At 37.1% G+C, this 22893-nt stretch overlaps 1 protein-coding gene across 2 annotated transcripts in view; it reads right to left on the bottom strand.

Moving 5' to 3' along the window:
• Positions 1–1205: 1205 nt before the first annotated feature.
• The window catches only part of LOC146406294 (uncharacterized), an 840349-nt gene continuing 818661 nt past the window's right edge, over positions 1206–22893 (bottom strand). The window contains exons 10-11 of one of the 2 annotated variants that reach the window (XM_084966342.1): positions 16097–16191; positions 1206–1417 (exon numbers count right to left, since the gene is read on the bottom strand). The gene's annotated coding sequence lies outside the window, so the exon portion shown is untranslated. Of the gene's footprint in view, positions 1418–16096; positions 16192–22893 lie in introns of those variants that run through there. The other variant, XR_014808996.1, reaches the window with a different exon arrangement.

Below are 22893 nucleotides of genomic sequence, written 5' to 3'. Positions count from 1 at the left end.
TACATATCAATGAGCAGGGATGCCCTCTGTGGGCAAAGCGTGGGAAGTCACTTTTGTCAATGGATCTAGCAAATATCCTTGAGCGGCTGGGAGGGTGTGTGGCTCTCTCTTTTGATACTCTGTCTTTGGGAAATTTATTTTCGACTATTAAATCTAGGCAGGTATTTAGCCTGGGTCAGATGGGCAGGGTGTTTATTTCCCTCTCTGCTCTCAGCACTATTTAAAAATAGAATTTTTCGTCTGGAAGAATCACCTAATCCAAACCTGTGTCAGGACAGGCAGGACACTGAGGTCCAGAAATATAACGACTAATACCAGACCACTATTTCTGACATAACATAGGGTCCTCTTTTTGTAGGAAGTCTTATTTCATCTCTGGGCTCTCTTCTCTAGAAGGGATTTGATGCTTTATTCAACGAATTTTAAAGCATTTACCATGTCCCAGGTACCCTGTTAGCTCCCAGAAAATATAGCTGTGAGGTTTAATAAGGCACAGCCTCTATCCTCAAGGGATTCCTGATCTGTTGGGAGAGAGGCATATGTAGATACTTATAAAATATTGTGATAAATACTATCGCCCATGTAATGAGGATGTGCTGGGGGAGAAACTTCTCCAGTCCCTTGGACATGAAATGAAGTAAACACACACACAGAGAGCAGGAAATTTAGGAAGGGTGAACAGTGGCGACCTCTCAGGAAACTGCTTTAAGCTTTCTTTGCACGTCTTATCTTTATGGCAGGACCCCAAACTCCTTTGAGAAGGTTTATATGTCATTCGTCTTTACACTTCTCACAGATCTAGCCTAGGACTTAGAATACTACACATGCCAATGTCTTTTTGCTGAACAAGGGATTTACAAAGGAATGAACTTGGCCACAGAGGATAATTAATGCCGCTCTGGTAAAAGTGCTGCATTTTAAGGGGATGTTGAGCTGCAGGTTCCCCCATTCCCCACTGTATTACACTGTCTAATCATTCTTTCTATCTCTTCCCCATGTTTTCTTGCTACCCTCTCACAGTCACTAGTTTCTGAGTGGAGAAAATGTGAATATCTAGATAAAAGAAGTGGGGAAAAGCACAAAAATACAGGATAAATATCATCAACAGGTAAAATTCTGTAACACTAGAACTAGATAAGAGTATCTCTAGATCATTAGTCATGGCCATCCCTTCTTGCCTTGAAAAAAGGTAAAATAAGTAGTACCTGTGATTTCCAGATCAAAACTTCCAGAAGTAGCTTGGATGGCTGGATCTTTTAGAATGGAATGAAACTCTTTGCTTCTTTCCACCCTCACCACATTTCTCAAAATACTTCAAGCTTCCCTTGGCTGAAGATGAGGTCTCTGGGGATTCAGGTTTAGGATCTAGAACAAGGATCCTTAACTGGGTCTATTGAGTCTTCCTTGGAGGTCCCTGCTAACAAATTTCAGGGAGTTCATGAATATCCTGAAACTTCATGAAAAATGATCGACTTTTGTGCTCATGCTCTTTTTTCCTTAGGAGTCATTTTTAGCTTTTGTTAGATGCACAAAATGAGTTCAAGCATGCTCTCTGCCAAAAACAATGGAAAGAACTGGTTTAGGAAGCACAGTATGAGGGAAGAGTTGTAACCTCTTCCTGAGGGAGTGATAAAGTCCTCTGTTCTCTTTGCAGTAAAAGAATATCCACAGAGAGTAGGAGGGTAGGAATCCAATGGTTGAAAAAAATGGTCCATGTTGTTCAAATCCACATAAATGGACACTGCTCAGTCTAACACAGAATAGTGATTAAGTTACTCTTCGCTATGGTCCCTGACTCCTATGCCCTGAGTCTTCCAGGACATCTGCCCACCAACCAATACACTTTGAAAAAGATCACCAAATTCTCATCATCTTAGATACCCACTGGGTTTCACACTGGCTTCCCCAAGCAATTGGAGAAGTTGCTTGTCCTCACTTTCCCAGTGTGACTTCTTTTTTCTTAGAGAGATGACTCCAGCTTGATTTTAGTATTTTTTCTTGGAAACAGCTCCAATATTTTCTAATTCACAGCATGGTCATTTTCACTTGGGAAACACAGCACCTCCTCATTTTTCATCTCAGAAATGTGAGGCCCACTTACCACCCAGCCTCCTTAACAAGAAAAAAAAAAAAAAAAAAAGGAAACCAAAAGATCAGGGAGTAAGAGAGAAATGGGGGTCATAGGATATAGTTTAGTATAATAATCCTCTTCACACAGTCTTTATGATATTTGGCACTGAGAATTCATTTCTGGGATTTAATCTGGTGATAAAATATACAGGTACCCAGCACACTTTTATACTCTAAAGGCAAATTAATCAATACCTCTATCTTATCAAACCACATGGACCCTAAGTTATGTGTGTTTTTGGAGAAGGGGTCGTCTAGAACACTGATTTGCTGAGATTAGCCTAAATGAATGACTAAAATTAAAAATCCTTTTTAGGATTTCCATTATGGCACTGTATTTCTTATCCTTATTCAGGATTAAGATAGAATTAATTCAGAAAATTAATGATCTTAATCTATTTCTATTCTTTTGCCAATATCATAATCTGACTTTAAAAGACACTTTCTATAACATGATTGAGGAATTTATTTGTCAAAACAATAACATCTAATCCAATGGTACATGTGTAGGCTATGACTTTGGCTATACTGAAAATCAAATCATGTGACTATGAGAAGGGAATAATTCACCATTTAGATATGGTCATTGTCTTGTATTAATTTACTTCCAAGGTGTGAAGGGAAGTATTTTGGACAACATTTCTTGGTTGTTTTTGTTTTTGCTCAGAATGCATCCTTCCTTATTTCGGTAATGAGTCTCACATTTTGCTACTAATCTCAATTACAAAGCTGAGGAAGTGGATCCTAAGTCCCTTTAGTAGAGCAGCCTATCTTCCTAATCAAGATGATAAATTCAAAGCTGAGCCCATCAGCCAGTCAGAGTAAAGAAGTTATTTCTGAGGCTTCTAGGAATAAGAAGCTCTCTGTCTCTCACAGGGGTATGACTAGGAGAAACCTCTCTTCCCTCTATATTGTGAAAATATATAATTTTAGTGAAGGTACTAATTTAGGAGAAATCTACATCAGAACCATAAGAGAAACCAGTGATAGGCAGACTAATTTCCCTCCTCTCCCCTCCAAAGATGCCCACACCCTAATCCCTGGAACCCGTGGACACATCATCGTACATGGAAAAATAGGTTTTCAGATGTGATAAAATTAAGGATCATGAGTCAGGGAGATTATCCTGGATTACCCCAGTGAGCCCATTGTCACCGTAAGGGTTCCTAGAAAATAGAAGAGGAAAGCCTAAAAACATAGAGAAGGAAACATGAGGAAAAGAGCAAGTGGTCAGAACAAGGGATGCTAATGGCATCCCTGGAAGTGATCATGGGCCCAGGAATGTGGTCTCTGAAAGCTAAAGAAGCCAAAAATCAGATTCTCCCCTGGATCCTGAAGAAGGAATAAAGGCCTAGCAATACTTTGATGTTAGCCCTGTATTATATATATATATATATATATATATATATATATATATATACACACCCACATATACATACACAAATATACGTATTTATATTCAACACATATATTAACATATATGGCAAATTTAGGGGTTAAAACCATGCAAATTTATCCTCTTACAATTTAGAGGTCAGCTCTAGACACTGGAAAAAGTAAGAAAGGGACTCTCTCCAACAACTTTAGTTGGATCACAACCCTCTGGATACATTGACTATAGCAGTAAAAGACCCATTTACAGATTTCCGACTTCCAGAACCACCAGATAGTAAGTTTGTGTTGTGTTTTTTGTTGTTTTTCTTTTTTTTTTGTCTTTTTGTCTTTTTAGGGCCACATCTGTGGCATAAGGAAGTTCCCAGGCTAGGGGTCGAATTGGAGCTGTAGTCACAGGCCTACTCCAGAGCCAGAGCAATGCGGGATCTGAAAGTTTGTGTTGTTTAAGAGCCTAATTTTACAGCAGTTTGTTATAGCCACAGTGGAAAATGATATAGAACATGAGAAAGGAGTTGAAACTGTCAAATTAAGGAAAAGGGGGAAAGAAATTGAATTCTTACTGACATTAGAATAAGTCATTTTGCATGAAGCCAATCTGGACTATGGATTTCTCCATTATACGAGACAAGTCATTTAAAAAAAAAAAATTTAATCCGGGTCAACAGTGATGTCTATCTTTTAAAACATAAAGAATTCTAATTAAACCAATTAAACACAAAGTGAATCTATATTAAGTACATTCTCCTACCATGAAATGCATAGCATTTATTCAGTTTCTAGCTTTGCAACTATTTTTTTTTAATGTTTTCCACTGTACAGCATGGGGGCCAAGTTACACATACATGTATACATACGTTTTCCTCCCATTGTTGTGTTGCAATGTAAGTATCTAGACATAGTTCTCAATGCTACACAGCAGGATCTAATTGTAAATCCATTCCAAGAGCAATAGTTTGCATCCGTTAACCCCAAGCTCCCAATCCCTCCCACTTCTTTCCTCTCCCCCTGGGCAGCCACAAGTCTATTCTCCAAGTCTATTATTTTCTTTTCTGTGAAAAGGTTCATTTGTGCTGTATATTAGATTCCAGTTATAAGTGATATAATATGGTATTTGTCTTTCTCTTTCTGACTTATTTTACTCAGTATGAGAATCTCTAGTTCCATCCATGTTGCTACAAATGGCATTATTTTGTTCTTTTTGATGGCTGAATAGTATTCCCTTGTGTATATATACTATCACTTCTTCCTAATCCAATTGTCTGTCAATGGACTTTTGGGTTGTCTCCATGTCTTGGCTATTGTGAACAGTGTTGCAGTGAACATGTGGATGCAAGTGTCTTTTTAAAGGAAAGTTTTGTCAGGATATATGCCCAAGAGTGGGACTGCTGGGTCATATGGTAGTTCTTTGTATAAACTTCTAAGGTACCTCAATACTGTTCTCCATAGTGGATGTACCAGTTTACATTTCCACCAGCAGTGCAGGAGTGTTCCCTTTTCTCCACAGCCCCTCCTGCACTTGTTATTTGTGGACTTATCAATGATGGCCATTTTGACTGGTGTGAGGTGGTATCTCATGATAGTTTTGATTTGTAATTCTCTAATAATCAGGGATGTTGAGCATTTTTTTCATGTGCTTGTTGGCCATCTGTATATTTTCCTTGGAGAATGGTCTATTCAGGTCTTTTGCCCATTTTTCTATTGGGTAGTTGAATTTTTGCTGTTGCATTATATAAGTTGCTTCTATATCCTAGAGATTAAGCCCTTGTCCATTGCATCATTTGAAATTATTTTCTCTCATTCTGTAAGTTGTCCTTTTGTTTTCTTTTTGGTTTCCTTTGCTGTGCAAAATCTTGTCAGTTTGATTAGGTCCCATTGGTTTATTTTTGCTGTTATTTCTGTTGCCTTGGGAGACTGACCTAAGAAAACATTCATGAGGTTGATGTCAGAAAATATTTTGCCTATGTTCTCTTCTAGGAGTTTGATGGTGTCTTGTCTTATATTTAAGTATTTCAGCCATTTTGAGGTTTTTTTTTTTTTTTTTTTTTTTTTTTTTGGAATGGTGTGAGGGTGTGTTCTAGCTTCACTGCTTTGCATGCAGCTGTCCAGGTTTCCCAGCAATGCTTGCTGAATAGACTTTCTTTTTCCCATTTTATGCTCTTGCCTCCCTTGTCAAAGATTAATTGAACAAAGGTGTCTGGGTTTATTTCTAGGCTCTCTATTCCGTTCCATTGGTCTATCTGTCTGTTTTATTACCAGTACCACACTGTTTCGATGACTGTGGCTTTGTAATATTTCTTGAAGTCTGGGAGGGTTATGCTCTCCCAGGATTGCTTTGGCAATTCTGGGTCTTTTGTTGTTCCATATAAAATTTTTGGATTGTTTGTTCTAGTTCTGTGAAAAATGTCATGGGTAATTTGATAGGGATTGCATTGAATCTGTAGATTGCTTTGGGTAGTATGGCCATTTTTACAATATTAATTTTTCCAACCCAGGAGCATGGAATATCTTTCCATTTCTTTACATCTTCTTTAATTTCCTTGATTAATGTTTTATAGTTCTCAGCATATAGGTCCTTTGCTTTCTTGGTCAGGTGTATTCCCAGGTATGTGATTTTTGGTGGTGCAATTTTAAAAGGTATTGTGTTTTTTATATTCCTTTTCTAAATTTCATTGTTAATATACAGAAAATTGACTAATTTCTGAATGACTAATTTCAGAAAATTGACTAATTTCTGAATTTCTTATATCCTGCTACTTTGATGAATTTGTTAATTAGTTCAAGTAGTCTTTTGGTTGAATCTTCAGGGTTTTCCATGTATAGTATCATATTGTCTGCATACAGTGACAGTTTTATCTCTTCTCTTCCTATTTGGATGATTTTATTTCTTTTGTTTGTCTAATTGCTGTGTCTAGGACTTCCAAAACTATGTTGAATAGCAGTAGTGAGAGTGGGCATCCCTGTCTTGTTCCAGATTTGGGTGAGAAGGCTTTCAATTTTTCTCCATTGAGTATTATATTTGCTGTGGGTTTGTCATAAATGGCTTTGATTATGTTCAGGAATGTCCCCTCTATACACATTTTGGCAAGAATTTTTATCATAAATGGATGTTGGACTTTGTCAAATGCTTATTCTGCATCTATTGAGATGATCATATGGTTTTTTACTTTTCTTTTGTTAATGTGGTACATGACATTGATTGATTTGCATATGTTGAATCATCCTTGTGAACCCGGAATGAACCCCACCTGGTTATGATGTATGATCTTTTTGATATGGTGTTGGATTTGCTTGGCTAAAATTTTGTTGTGAATTTTTGCATCTATATTCATTAAAGATATTGGCTGATAGTTTACTTTTCTGGTGGTATTTGTCTGGTTTTGGAATTAGGGTGATGGTGGCATCATAGAATGTCTCTGGGAGTATTCCTTCTTCCTCAACCTTTTGAAAAAGTTTAAGGAGGATGGGCACCAGATCCTCTTTTTATGTTTGGTAGAATTCACCTGTGAAGCCATCTGCTCCTGGGCTTTTATTTGTAGGGAGTGTTTTTTGATGTATTCAATTTCATTTCCAGTGATTTGTCTGTTCAGTTGGTCCATTTCTTCTTGATTCAGTTTTGGTAAGATTCTAGAAAGTTGTCCATTTCTTCCGGATTGTCAAATTTGTTGGCCTATAGTTGTTCATAGTATTCCCTTTTTTTTTTTTTTTTTTTTTTTTTTTTTTTTTTTTCTATTTCTGCAGTATCTGTTGTGATTTCTCCTTTTCATTTCTAATTTTTTTTTATTTGGGTTCTTTCTCTCCTCTTCTTAGTGAGTCCATTTTGTTCACCTTTTCAAAGAACCAGCTCTTAGTTTTATTAATTTTCTCTATTGTTTTTTGAATCTCTATTTTATTGATTTCCTCTTTGATCTTTATAATGTCCTTCCTTCTGATGATTTTAGGTCTTTTATGTTCTTTTTCTAATTCATTTAGGTGGTGGGTTAAGTTGTCAATTTGAGATCTTTCTTCTTTTTTGAGGAAGGCCTCTATTGCTATGAATTTCCCTCTGAGCACTGCTTTTGCAGCATCCCATAGATTTTGAGTGGATGTGTCTTCATTATCATTTGTCTCGAGGTACTTTTTATTTTCCTTCTTGATTTCCTCATTGACCCATTGTTTTTTTAGTAGCACGTTTTTTAGTCTCCATGTATTAGAATTTTTTTCTCATTTCTTTTCCTATAGTTGATTTCTAGTTTCATACCATTGTGGTCAGAGAAGATACTTGAAATAATTTCTATGCTCCTAAATTTACTGAGGTTAGCTTTGTGTCCCAATAATGTGATCAATTCTTGATAATGTTACATATGCACTTGAGAAGAATATGTATTCTGATTTTTTTGGATGTAGTGAAGATGTCAATTAAGTCTAACTTTTATATTGTTTCCTTTAGAATCTCTGTTGCTTTATTGGTTTTCTGTCTAGAGGATCTGTCCATTGGTGTGAGTGGGGTATTAAAGTCTCCTACTATGATTGTATTCCCATCAATTTCTCCCTTTATATCTGCTAATATTTGCTGTATGTATCTGGGTGCTTCTATATTTGGGGCATATTTGTTGATGATAGTAATATCCTCTTCTTGAATGGATCCCTTAATCATTAAGTAGTGTCCTTCTTTGTCTTTATGTCTTTGGTTTTAAAGTCTATTTTGTCTGATATGAGTATTGCAACTCCTGCTTTCCTGTCATGTCCACTGGCATGAAATATTTTTTCCCACCCCCTCACTTTCAATCTATATGTGTCCTTTGTCCTAAGGTTAGTTTCTTGTAGGCAGCAGATTAAAGGTTTTTGTTTTTTTAACCACTCAGCCACTCTATGTCCTTTAGAGCATTCAGTCCATTGACATTAAGGTGATAATTGATAGATGATTATTTATTGCCATTTTTAAACCTCATTTTCTAGTTGATTCTATGATTCTCCTTTTTTTTTTTTTTTTTTTTTTTTTTTTTGGTTGGGTGGTCTCCAATTATTTTCTGCTTGAGTGTTTTTCTTTTCATTTTTGTGAATGTAATGTTTGGTTTTGGTTGCCCTGTTTTTTAAGTATGGTAACCCCTTCCTATATTTGTGTGTTTTATCCTGATAGTCCTGTAGGTTCAAACACTTCATTACCATACTGAAATTAAAAAAAAAATTAAAAAAGAACCTATTTATTTCCTTACTTCCCTTGCCCACATTTTATGACATTGATGTCTCTTTTTTTTCTTTTTAATTTTATTTTGTTTTAAACCTGTTCGTGATTAGATCTGTATGCTGGCTTATTTGAGTGACTGCTCTCTGATTGTGGTTTCCTCCATCCCTAGTTCTTCCTCTGTTTTTTTTTTTTTTTTCCATTCAAAGAAGCCCTTTAAGAATGGGTTTTTTTAGAATGGGTCTTTTAGAATGGGTTTTTTGTTGCTGTATTCTTTTAGCTTTTGTTTGTTGGAAAAAAATTTTATTTCCCCTTCTATTTTAAATGATATTCTTGCTGGATAGAGTATTCTAGGTTGCATATTTTTTTCCTTTCAGCACTTTAAATACCTCTTGCCATTCCCTCCTGGCCTGTAGAGTTTCTGTAGAGATATCAGCTGATAGCCTTATGGGGGTTCCCTTATAAGTGATACTTTTCTTTTCTCTTGCTGCCTTTAGGATCCTCTCTTTAACTTTTGCCATTTTTATTATAATGTGTCTGGGTGTGTGTCTATTTGGGTTCAACTTGTTTGGGGCCCCCTGTGCTTCCTGAATCTTGAAATCAGCATCCTTTAGATTTGGGAAGTTTCCAACGATAATTTCTTCAAATATATTTTCCATCCCCTTATCATTTTTTTACTCCTTCTGGAATTCCTAGTATGTGTAGATTGGCCCACTTTATATTATCCCATAGGTCTCTTATATTACTTTCATGTTTTTTCATTTGGTTTTCTGTCTGCTCTCCTGTTTGGGTAATTTCCATTATTCTATCTTCCACATCACTAATTCATTCTTCTGCATTATTCATTCTGGTTTTTACTGCCCTTAGCTCAGTTTGTATCTCTGAATTTCCTAGTTTTTCTTGGCTCCTCCTTATATTTTCTAGTTTCTTTCTGAGGGAGTCTGCATTACTATTCATATCTTCTTTTGATTCCTTCAGTATTTTCATTATCTCCCTTTTGAACTCCACATCTGTCATACTGCAGAGATCTGTTTCATTGTTGACTGCTTTAGGTGAGTTCTCCTTGGTTTAACTGGGAGAGGTTTCTGAGTTTTTTTGTCTTGCTTGTTATTTTCTTTTTCTCGTTGGAGGTATACTCCCCATGGCTGGGCAGGGTTTGCCCTGGCACTGGTGTGGAGTGTTTCCTGAGGGCTGGCGGTGTTGGCTGGTCTTCTTTGAGACAGTGGGGTGTTTCCTGAAGGGGGGCAGGGCTCACAGGGTCACTCTGAAGCAAAGGAGAACTTCCCAAGGGCAGGAAGTACTGGCAGGTCCTCACCACAATGGATGCAGACTTCCTATGGCTGGACAGAGCTTGCTCTGGTGTTTCTGAGACACGGAGCTCTTCCAAGGGGCTGGCAGTGATGGGTGCTGCTCCCCGGGAGTGCAGCACCTCCCAAGGATGGGATCAGCTAGCCTGGCCACTGGTAGACAAAGGAGCCAGGCCAGCTGGAACTGGCAGGACCACACTGCAATAGACACAGACTTCCCACGGCCAGGCAGTGCTTGCTCTGGTGTTTCTGGGCCATGGAGCTCTTTCAGGGGGCAGGTGGTGCTGGGCAGCTTCTCCGTGGGAGTGCAGCACTTCCTGAGGGCAGGAGTGGCTAGCCAGGCAGCTGGGAGATGCAACTAATTTTTGAGTGGCAGAGGCACAGGCCATCAGAAGTATAACTCTGGGTGTGTGATATGACAATAAAGGAAAGGCTTTGTTATTTTAGTGGTTAAAAATTTAGTTTTGAATTAAACAATACATTTTAAAATTATTATTTAATTATTTATTTTTTATTATTTGATTTAATATAATTATTATCACTTAATTATTATTATTTTTGTATTATTATTATTATCCTTTTTCAATAACCACAGTATAGATAAGATAGATTGGTTATTAAAAGGAAGGGCAAGAAAGAGTTATTGATATTAAGCAACATTCAATCTAAACAAGGAAGATAGATATATTCTACGGCCTAAAATTTAAAATTTTATATTTGTAATAGCAAAAAAAAAATTACTACAGTCATTTAGAAGAAGGTGGAAATGAGGTGGTCAGAGACGACTTCTTGGAAGTAATAGGACTTGGATGGAACTATTAACTGAGCAAAAAGTTTGAGGGGATTATAGATTTGTCAAGTTCTGGAAACTGAAATTAAATCAGCCTGAAAGAAGATAATTTGAGTAAGGCATACAGAAGAATCCTCAATGAGGAGAGAGTCCTATAGGGCTCACGAACTGAAAATACATACTCCAAATTTCTGGCTTCAAACATTTTTTAAAGTACAAAAATTGCTTACAAAAAGAAGTGGTTTAATCACTTTAAAATTCTTTAAAGAATAGGAGAGGCATTTTTCCCTGTAAATAATTGTTTCCTTGATTTCCATGAAAAATGAAAAGGCAAAGCCCCTGCGTTGGCACGGGGGGTAAGAATCTGACTGCAGCAGCTCAGGTCACTGTGAAGGTATAGATTCCATCCCCGGCTTGGGGACTTGCATATGCCACAGATGTGGCCATAAAAAGGAAGAAACATGAAAAGGCCATAGTTACTTCTAACTAAAGGCAAGGGAGTTTGAAATCAGTTCTAAGCAGGAGATAAAAAATAATGAGTAAGTGCGTAATCTAAAAATACTTAGGAAAAGATGTACAATCACTGGGAGCCAGAATGGGTTCATTTAGAATAAATTATTACACATTGAAGCAGTTGGAAAATGTCACAGACAAAACATGTTTGGATTTCAATGAAGTCTTTTACTATGTACTCATGACAGTGTTGTTAAATACCTAAGTTATAATCTGATATAAATAATAATACAGTGTGGTAAATCCAATGTAAGGGTAACTGAACTGTATTATTTAGTCAATGCCAAGGAATGCCCACTCTGGAAACTGTTCTGGGACCACAGGGTTCTGCTTCCCTTTGCCACCTTAGCAAATATTGTTTAATTGATACTTTGGATAGAAATATCAACATGCTTAACAAATAAACAGGTGACACATAAAACTAGAGGAATAACTAATATATGTGTGGGCAAATTTACAATTCAAAGAGGTTGCTGCAGGATGCAACAATGAAATTAATCTAAAAAAATTAAAGTGAAAAAGAATATTTGTAAAGGACTGTGCTTAGTAACTCTAACCGCCCCCCCATAAAACCCATTCTGTAAATAAAAGATTGGAAAGAAGGAATGTGACTTCAGCTGAGTGAGGTTGGAGGTAGGGAAGAACATCTTAACTGTCTTTAAGCTTGATGGGAGAAAATGATATGATGCATCTACTGAAAAATCTAGTGTCACATGACACCATATCAAACACCATGGTATATCCAAGTGAGGGTGCTAAATACCACTCTGCTTGGCACCCCACCATACCCTCAGGGATTCTCTGTTCAGAGAGAGCTTTAATCCAAAACTGTATGCTTTATTTTTTAAAATTACCTCTTCTTCCTTTACCACCCTACAAATATGGATGCCCCCATCGAGTTTAGAATTCAAGTTAGTATGAATCCCAGTAAGTACATCTATTTATGCATTTAATATCATATATTAATTTATACTATAGAATATATTATAATAAATAATTATATATGTAATATATATTTAATGATTCAGAAACTATTACAAGTCCAAACAGATCTTATAAAGCTAAGGCTTATGTAAAGACTTCTACAGCCTTGCAAAACCTTATAAAGCCTGAATAGAGAAACTAAGAAAATGGCTTTTTACAGTCACGTCAAGGGAACTAGAAGCTATGAGAATGTGTTACTGCTCTGGGCAGAGACCAGATTGCATGTGGATTGGACGAGGATATGCAACCATCATTTACATGCCTATTGCATGCCAGGTTTTATGCCAGGCACTTTTTTTTGTCTTTTTGTCTTTTCTAGGGCCACACCCATGGCATATGGAGGTTCCCAGGCTAGGGGTCCAATCAGAGCTGTAGCCACCAACATACGCCAGAGCCCACAGCAACCCAGGATGCAAGCTGCATCTGCAACCTACACCACAGCTCATGGCAACTCAGATCCTTAACTCACTGAGCAAGTCCAGAGATCAAACCCGCAACTTTATGGTTCCTTGTCGGATTCATTAACCACTGAGCCACAAAGGGAACTCCCCTGGCACTTTAAATATGCTATCTTGTTCAATCCTCATAAGAATCTTGTGAAATATTGCTCTTCCCACTCACAGATGAGGAACTAAAAACTAGGCCAGCCCAACATCACAAGGTTAAGAAGTGTAAGAGCTCAAGGTAGCAGACCCTACCCCATGGATGCACAGGCTCCCTGCCCTGCGCGTGCCTGCCTGCCAGCCCTGCACCAGGAGGTAAGGCCACCATAATAGCTGGCTCTGCAGAGAGGCACCATCTTTTCCCTCTAGAGAGCAACGCCTTCCTTGGGTATGGGTTGTACCATTGGTTATCATGTATTTTTTAAAAAAAAAAACTCTGGCTAAATAACTCAATAAGAGTGCCTTGAATAAGTTCTGGTAATGCTGTGCTATGAAAATTGATGAGGGAAAGTACCCTGGGCTCTAGGAGATTTTGGCTTTAAAAGCTCTGTGGCAAACTTCTCAAAATGGCTCTGATGTTTGAGCGTTAGAATTGGGATGGATGTTCCTTACATCCTTTCAACCAAGAGTCTCCAATCTCCAGATGGCTGCTCACAGGGAGAGCAGAGCTGGCTCCATCTCAATAATCATCTTCTACATATTATCTTCAGGAACGTAGGTAGTTTTTTCTATAATAACCCATGCCAATGGAAGAAAAAAGCCTTACTGATTTCCAAAATAGAAAAGGAACTTTCCTTCTATCTCAGAAAAGAGCAAAAGCAAGTTTTTTTGCAAGTAGAAAAGTGTCATTTTTGCAGTTGAATACCCTTGAAAATTAGAACTTTGGTTCAACTCTATTCCCTCGTACTAAGGGAATTCTCCTCTGAGACTGGTAAAACGACTGCAGAAATAGCCTATTTGTTGCTACAGTGGTGAGCTACAGAAGTTTAATTGAATAATTTCCTATTTCTAGTTCCACCATGTGAAATATTGCAGAAGGACCAACTGCTGGCCTTGATCTATGAGAAAACTTGTGATGTCTTTTCTTATTTAATTCTCTCAAGTCCATGGCACTGAGAGTTCTTAAGAAAAAGGAAAAGGATACAAGTTCATTTTTTTGAGGTAGAATGGCAGAGGAGGCAGGGGAAACTTGAAAAGCCGGCAAAGAAATTTTGAGCCCTGTATTCACCAAGAAAAGTAATAGATAAGACAATAAGGGAGGAATTACAGTCCTAAGCTGCTATAAGATAAAGGAGAATGAAAAATTTATAAAAATAGCCTCATCAAAATCAACGAAAATATTAAACTCTAATGTTCCAGGGGGTGTGGAAGCAACACCTTCCTTCTGATTTTTTTTCCAATGAATATATGAAAACAGAGGCACTTTAATCCCTATACACAATGCTGCCTTTCATCATGAACTATTGACTGCATCTCCAAATCTGCTTAATTAGTACTTTGGGTAGTTTCATGCTTCTTTCACAAAATGTGAAAATGTGACATTTTTAGACATGCTTTAAGCAATTTAAAATAAAAAGGCCAAGGGAGTTCCTATAGTGGAGCAGTGGAAACAAAGCCAACTAGGATCCAGGAGGATGCAGGTTTGATCCCTGGCCTCACTCAGTGGGTTGGTGATCAGCATTGCCATGAGCTGTGGTGTAGGTCGAAGACATGGCCTGGATCCCGCATTGCTGTGGCTGTGGCATAGAGGAGCAGCTGCAGTTCCAATTTGACCCCTAGCCTGGGAACTTTCACATGCCATGGGTGCGGTCCTAAAAAGACAATAAATAAATATAAAAAATACAATACAATAAAATAAAAAGGCCAAGGAAGCGTTGGATTTTAATTTGTTTGGATTTTTTTCCTATGAAAATCAACTTATCTTAAGAAGGAAAAATGTGTTCAAGTATTTTCCTTGGGATATTTGGCATTTTCCATAAAAAGGATAGAAATGTTCTTGATACAAACATTTTCTTAGGTTTTTAGTTAAAAAAATAATAACAACAATAGAAGATGGGTTATCTGAAGACAATACATCTATACAGTGAATTAGTGTAAGCCTTTAACATGATTTTATAGAAATAAGTAATGTTGACATCTTAATTGAAAAAGTGAAAAAAAAATCCAAATTTCAAGTATTGTCTGATCCTATTTTTCTAGTTAATATGCCTCCCACACATGTACAATATTCTAGCATGGACTTAATGATCATCTACACTTAAGTTCAAATCCAACTTAGGCACTCAAAGACTTTGGTCAGGTTTAAATTTCTGAGTCTCCATTTCTTCTCTGTAAAATTAAGATATAAATATGTTCCGAACCTCACTGTTTCCAGCATGAACTCTATACAATCTCTTCTCAACACAGCCAAGACTGTGTCTTTTAAATATGAATCAGATCAAGTCACCCTGCTCAAAACCTTTCTGTGGTTCTACATCTATTCATCTCACTCAAATTCAATTCCATCTGCACCTGCTAACACCAGTCCATCCCACTCCTTCCCAGCTTCTCACTTGGATAAGCAGTGAGATCCTACTGTACATCACAGTAAACTATATCCAAACTCTTGGGACAGAACATGATGGAAGATAATATGAGAAAAAGAATATTTATATGTAAGATTGGGTAACTTTGCTATGTGAAGGAAATTGCCACAACACTGTAAATCAACTATACTTTAATACAAAAAAAAAATAAAATAAATTTACAAAATCCAATTCCATCTGACTCAAAACTCAGTTGTTTACAAAGCCCCCTGATGACTATAAAGACCCAAAGAACCACATTTGCCTTTTTCTTCACGGTCTGGAGTTGCCTCATAGATGGCCATTCACCAAGTCCATGGCTCCAGCCACTGGCCTCCTGCTGTTTCCTGGACATGTGGGAACCCTCCCACCTTAGGGCCTTTGCATGCATTTTCTCTCTCTGGGAATCTCTCCCCAGAAATCTAGGGGCTTTCTCCTTAACTTCTTTAGGTCTTTGTTCCAAAATTACTTTCTCAGGGAAGGCTTCTTGGACCACCTTGCATACAAAAGTGCCAGAGAAGGAGTACAATTTAAGATAGGAAGTAAAGGTATCAGGAGAATGTTCCATATTCTTGAACTATTTTCTTTACTCCATCACCTGTCCTCATTCATCCCTCAGATCTCAATTCAGTCATTACTTACTTAAAAAAAATCACTGAGTAAATCAAATGCCATATTAGAGCCACTTATGCCCCACAACCCTCACGTTCACTGTACTCACCACATTAGTCATTTTATCTTTCATGTACACTAATATCTGTCTTTCTCACTAGATTCTGAGCAAGATAAAGACACAGGTTTTTACTCACCGTTACAATGCCAGCAGTGGTATGATGACATAACAGGCACTCAGTGTGTACTTTTCAAAGGGATGAACTCAATTCATTGTTCTTGCGCACAGTGGCTGTGGAAGGAGAACGTGTGATCACATGGGACCCAGGGGTCCAGCCACCATTTAATCTTATCTCAGCAGACAGGTCACAAACAAAGAAGTCAATAAGAACAGCCCTAGCACAGCATACTGTACTGAGGTTGTGTCCTGGCATCAAGATTGGCCAGCTAGACTAAGACTCGGTGCAGTCCCAGGAAATATGTAGAGGTCAAACTCATCACCAGAGATTAGACAGAGGACAGGAAGACAGATATCCACCACTGAGATCCAGTACAGGTGGGTGGATCCACATAAGAAAAAATAAATGGTTACAGAAAATGTGATGCTTTTTAATGCAACGGTCAGAATTGTTTATGAAAGTTTATTCACACTACAGTAAATTTCTTATTATTGAAAGTAAGTAAAACCAAAGAATCTATAACTGTATCTGATTGTCATTGAAAAAAATTATACAGAGAATAAAATTAGGATGAAGCATAAGAAAATGTTATTTGCTAAGCTCCCTGAGAGATGAAGCTCTGAATGGTATTTTTTTTTTCTTTTCATTGTTCTGAGTGATATACAATGAACCTAGACTGCCATTGAAATCAGGAACATGTAAAAAAGAAGTGGGCATCTGTTGCTTTTGCTGCACACATCCATTTGTCCTTCTTTGGACTGCTGAACCTCCATCTCCCTAGGAAGAACAAAACCTTCCTCTTCCTCATCTCAGGATCTTCTTTGGGTATGTTCCCGGCCATGGGGATGGCTTAGCAATGTGGCTGGGATCCATCCAGAATAGAGGTGATGCACAGAGATTGTTCTGGGTCACTGGACAGAGCAGACCTGTGTTCCCATTAGACCTGAGCTGAGAGGACTTTGGGGCTGGGGCTGCTGCCCTTTCTTTCAGTATGAGAGGGAGTCTGGCTGAGGGTGGGCTGTGCTTGGAGGGGGAACAGAGCTGACAGAGAGAGGAAAGCAGAGTAACACATTCCAAGCCCTGATAAAGTTGAGGCAGAAAGTGCTCATATGCCCAGACTTTTCAGTTACTATAGTTATTACATTCTTTTTGTTTATTCAGTTTATCTTGGGTCTTCTTGCAATTAATGAAGTCAAGAGTAACATGGGTAAAATGTCCTTCCTTCTCCTATATGCCTGGGTATTGGGATCTGGAGTGGCGTGTGCGTAGGATGGGGCAAAAAGCACTTGCTATGGCTCTAACTACCACATGGCTTGGGTTTCTTGGGGAGTATGAGATTGTGAGTTAGTCCATATTTTGGTCACCATATTTGGTGAGCAAAGATTACAGTCCAATTTCCTATATCAATGCAGTGTTCACTGAATCAACAAACAAAAAATCTCTGTGTGTTCTCCAAATATATGTTACTTCCATAAAACCAACTTCCATAGTCATAATAAAAAAACTCCCCATAACTTTTTTCACTAATGTAAACATAAAAGTAGCTTTTAGGGATTTCAATGAAATAGTTAAATTTCCCTTATATAATCCATTGTTTGGGACTCACAAACATATCTTAAATGACATAAAGGATAAATGGCATGTTCATTTAGAAATAACCTTTTCCGCTCTCAAATTGTAGCAGTTGTGCTTGTACTCTTCACAGGCATTCCTAACATCAGTGTCTGTGTATTCCATTCACTGGATTGAATTCTCTCTCACATTTACCACCATTTTTCAGAGCATGCCATCTCCTCATTCTATTAAGTCAAGATGCAGCCATTTGAATCTAGAGATGGGTTCACAAGTGGCCATTACCATAGCATTGGGGCAATTTCATTTCTCTACTCATTCTCTAACTATAGAAATGGTGTCTTCAAAACATAACTGATTTTGGTTTTGCTTTCAGTAAAATCACTATTAAAAGACTTGTTTATGACTATTTCAAATATTTTTAATCTTGAGATCGTATCCTCAGGGATAATTACTAACTCTGGTGCTATTTTTTAAACTTTAAAAAAAACCAGTATGTGACCTATTTAAACATATACAATTGCCATTGATTAAGATTACATCAGACCTATTTTGATTTTCTGAAAGTTGCTTCTTTATTTATAATAAGATAACAGAGAAAGTGTCACTTAATATCTTCAACTACAGGGTAAGAGATAAGTCCCTTAGGGAAAAAAATCTTAAGGGGTGCACGTGACATTTGGGAGTATAACTATGAAAAGCTTAAACCTGATCTGGCCCTTAAAGAGCTTAGAGTCTGGAGAGTGAAGCAAATATACAAATAGACAAGTGAATTGCAGTGTGAAAAGCACTATCAGATGGAAGTGTATTGTGCAGAGGAGGCAGAGAAGAGGGGCATTCTATCTGGACTCCAGGTCAGGGCATAAGAAAGGAAGAGTTAGGCAGCTCCTAAGTAATGTGTAACAATGAACAAGGAAAGAGAGTGTGAGTGTTTGTGTGTGTGCACGTGCATGTGCACATGGCCATGTGTGTATAAGGAGATTAACTGCAGGTTGCAGGTGGCAGGAAAAGGAGAATGTTCCAATCAGAAGGACTAGCTTCTGCAAAGCCACAGGTGAAAGAAACGCTGCATATTTTATAGTAGAAGCTCCATCCTTCTCCTAAAATTTCCTCTAGCCCTGTGTGTATGTGTTTGCTTGTTGTTGTTGTTGTTTAAATACTTCACTGTGATGAGAGCTAGTGAGGACACTGTTAGCAAAACAGAGCCTCAACTTTTTTAAGTCTCTAGCATTTTCCAGGACAATTTGGCATTTTCCTGCCAGATGGAGAAATACTAGAAATAAGCAGCATTAGTATTAAATGCCATATCCATGACTATTTTAAAACTGCATGAAATTCCAAGATGTGAAATTCATTTTAAAAAGCCATGTTAGCCAAGCCTTGTCAGCTCTACTACAGGGAAAGTCTCCTGATCAAGAGATGCCTCCTCCCCCTGGCCCTGCCAGGAGGTCTGCACTACTAATAACTCGGGACATACCTGCTTAACATGAGCTGAGATGTGTAACAGGAGCTGAGATGTACTTCCTAAAATGTCATCTTTATTCAAAAATATAATGTGAGCTTTAACTGTATATAAGGAATACTGACACAAGATTGAATGGATCCCTAAGTTCCCAACAGCGGTCAAGGATTTTACCATGTAGGAAGGCAAATATGTCTCTACATCATGAATATTTTAGTATCAGATACACATACACAGCATATGGTTATGTACTCTCTCAAATTATCTTCCAGTTCTTATAGCTATGAGACTTTTACATTGTATCAAAATATGTAAAATAAAAACTTCAGAATATGAGAAGAAATAGAGGAAAACCCACCATGATAAACTGAAATAACCATTACATCACTTTCAGAGTTTAACAGATATAATTCATTTAAAAAAATGTGAAATGTAGAATGCATTAGTAGTTGAACTAACTAGATGCAGGATGTCTGGTGGAGCTTTTCATATTTTACTTTTGCCTTAACAAAGGATTGATCTCAGAGTTGGGGGCAGACCAGACCTTCAAGTTTTTGTTAATTAATTTCAACTCTTTTGTCTGGAGAGTTGCAGACACAGAAAGCTGATGATAAATCACAAATCCACACTTTCTGGTGAATGATTTCCTGAAAGGAAATGAAGTCTGAGGTGGAAGAAGGAGACCCAAGCCTAGACATCTGGAATCGAGACCACTTCTGGCCCCTGGGCAAGGACATTTACAAAATGAGGGAGCTGATCACATCAGTGGCTTTAGAATGGGGATGCACATCAGAGCCATCTGAGATGCTCGTTAATAATGCAGATTCATGGGCTCCACCCCCTATATACAGAATCATTATCTCCATCAGGTGACATCTCAGCATCAACACTTTTATAAACCTTCATAAGAACGCTTAGAAAGGAAGCCTAGTGTTGGGTCACTAACATTTGGTAATCACTGACTTAAATAATCATTTTCAGAGTTCATTTTAGTTCTAATTTTTTTTTGATTCTGTAATCATACATAATCTTGTATAGATGCTCCAAAGTGGAGGCTTAATAAGGAGTGATAAAAACACTTGAGTTGGTAAATCTATGCTAAACTATGCCTGATATTTTGAAGCTAATCTATACGTAAAATTGACCTTAACCCCAGGGAACTCTATCTAAATATCTTGGGATAGGACATGATGGAAGATAATATGAGAAAAACAATATGTATATATATGAATGACTGGGTCACTTTGCTGTACAGCAGAAATTGTCACGACATTGTAAATTAACTATACTTTAATTAAAAAATAAAATAAAATATTAAATATTTAATAAAATATTAATATTTAAATAAAATAAAATAAAAATATTAAAAAATAAGAGTTCCTATCATGGCTCAGTGGAAACAAATCTGACTAGTATCCATGAGGATGCATGTTCGATCCCTGACCTCACTCAGTGGGTTAAGGATCTGGCATAGTCATGAGCTGTGGTGTAGGTCACAGATGTGGCTCGGATCTGGCGTTGCTGTGGCTGTGGTGTAGGCCAGCAGCTACAGCTCTGATTCAATCCCTAGCCTGTGAACCTCCATATGCCCTGGGTGCAGCCCTAAAAAGACAAAAAAATAAAATAAAATAAAATAAAATAAAATAAAGCTTTCAAAAAATGTTAAAAAATGCTTTAGAGAGAGAAGTGAGGTCTTCATTCTCTAGATGTAGCTTCTAGGTTGCCACAGGCTCTGAAGGCAATCCCCAAAGGTAATTCCCAAGTAGTCATGAACAATTGCATTAGAGCTGAAATAAAGTTCCTAATTGTCATTTTTAAAAAAATGTAATATTGAAAGGACATGGATTTTGCCTCAGAGGATCTAGCTGGAGTAATGATCTGTTACTGATGTTATTATCTCAAAAAACTACACATTCCCTTTGAATTGATTTTCCCTTAAATATTGCTCTAAGCATTAAAGTCAGTAATATACACAAAGAGGTTTTGTAAGTTAAAATGATAGCATTAATAAAAATTATAAAAGGATAGTATTAATTAAAAATGTTAATGTAGTAGTATACTTGGGAGTATATAAATAATAGAATATTTCATGGCGAATAATCTATCACCTTTTTAAATAGTTATATTCCATAAATTGAGTTTGTCTTTCTCTGAGAGAGATGTTCCTTTTAATACAAAATAGATATTGTGACTTTTTTCCTTTTTAAGTTTTATTGAAGAATAGTTAATTTACAAGGTTGTGATAATTTCTGCTGTACAATGAAGTGACCCAGTCATACATATGCACATATCTCTTCTCTCTCAGATTCTTTTCCCACATAGATCATCACAGAATACTGGTTAAAGTTCTCAGAGCTATATATCAGATCCCTGTTGGCCAATTGTTCCATATACCTCAGTGTGCATATGCCAATCCCAAAATCCCAGTCCAACCCTCCCACCCACCCCCACATGTCCCCTTTTGTAAGCATAAGTTTTTCAAAGTCTATGAGTCTGCTTCTGTTCTGCAAATAAATTCATGTGTATTTCTCTCTCTCTCTCTCTTTTTTTTTTTTTAGGTTCCACATATACGTGATAGCATATGATATACGTCTTTAACTGTCTGACTACCTTCACTTAGTATGACAATTCCTGGTCCATTCATGTTGCTGCCAATGGTATTATTTCACTGCTTTTATGGCTGAGTAATATTCCATTGTATACATGTACCACATCTTCTTTATCTATTCCTCTGTTGATGAACTTTTAGGTTGCTTCCATGTTTCGGCTATTGTAAATAGTGCTGCAATGAATATTGGTATTAATAAAAACTGTAAAATTATAGTGTTAATTTAAAATTTTTAAGGTTATAATATAAATGGGAGTGTATAAATAATAGAATATTTGATAGAGAATAATCTACCATCTTTTTAAAAAGTTATATTTCATAAATTGAGTTTGTGTTTCCTGAGAGAGATGTTCCTTTTAATACAAAATTGATTTTAACCAAGAGTTCCTTTAAATGATGGAGGCAGGGAGAAAATACTAAAGGAGAGAGGAGACTCAGACGAAAGAAGGGCTTGAGCTCTGAAAACTCCCAGGGCCTGGGTGAGTTATGTCCGAGCACACACTTGAAGGAAAACTCCATTTTGTTTGATTCCTAATGTCCAGAGTTTCTTCACTCATGTGGTCTATAATAATAGCAGATTTCAGATAAGTAATCTTATATCAGTTGTATTTATTCAGAGTCTGAAGTCAAACCCATTTTGAGGAACTCTGCATTATTCTGATGAGTGGTTTTCATAAACATGCTGCTTACACACTAAATACAGTGTGGCACCATAAAACTCCTAGAAGGAAATATAGGCAAAACATTCTTGGACATCTATGGTACAAATGTTCTCTTAGGTCAGTCTCTCAAGGCAATGGAAATAAAAAAATAATAATAAACCAATGGGACCTAGTTAAACTAAAAAGCTTTTGCACAGCAAGGGAAACCATTAAAAAAAAGACAGCCTATGGAATGAGAGAAAATAGTTGCAAACAATGCAACCAACAAGCACTTAATATCCAAAATATAAAAAGAACTCTTATAACTCAACAGAAAATTTAAAAAACTCAATTGAAAAATGGGCAGAAGACCTGAATAGACATTTCTCCAAAGAAGGCATACAGATGTCAAACATGAACATGAAAAAATGCTTAACATCCCCAATTATTAGAGAAATGCCAATCAAAATTACAATAAGCTATCACCTCACACTGGTCAGAATGGCTATCATTAATAAATCTACAAATAACA

This window comes from Sus scrofa, chromosome 1, assembly GCF_054392235.1.
Source record: "Sus scrofa isolate SSC_HxYL_T2T_F1_AM1 chromosome 1, Sscrofa_HxYL_maternal_Yorkshire_Landrace_v2.0, whole genome shotgun sequence".
In the NCBI taxonomy this organism is placed as follows: Eukaryota; Metazoa; Chordata; class Mammalia; order Artiodactyla; family Suidae; genus Sus; species Sus scrofa.
The sequence above is the reverse complement of the archived record's forward strand: the minus strand, read 5'-3'. Positions and strand labels throughout refer to the sequence as shown.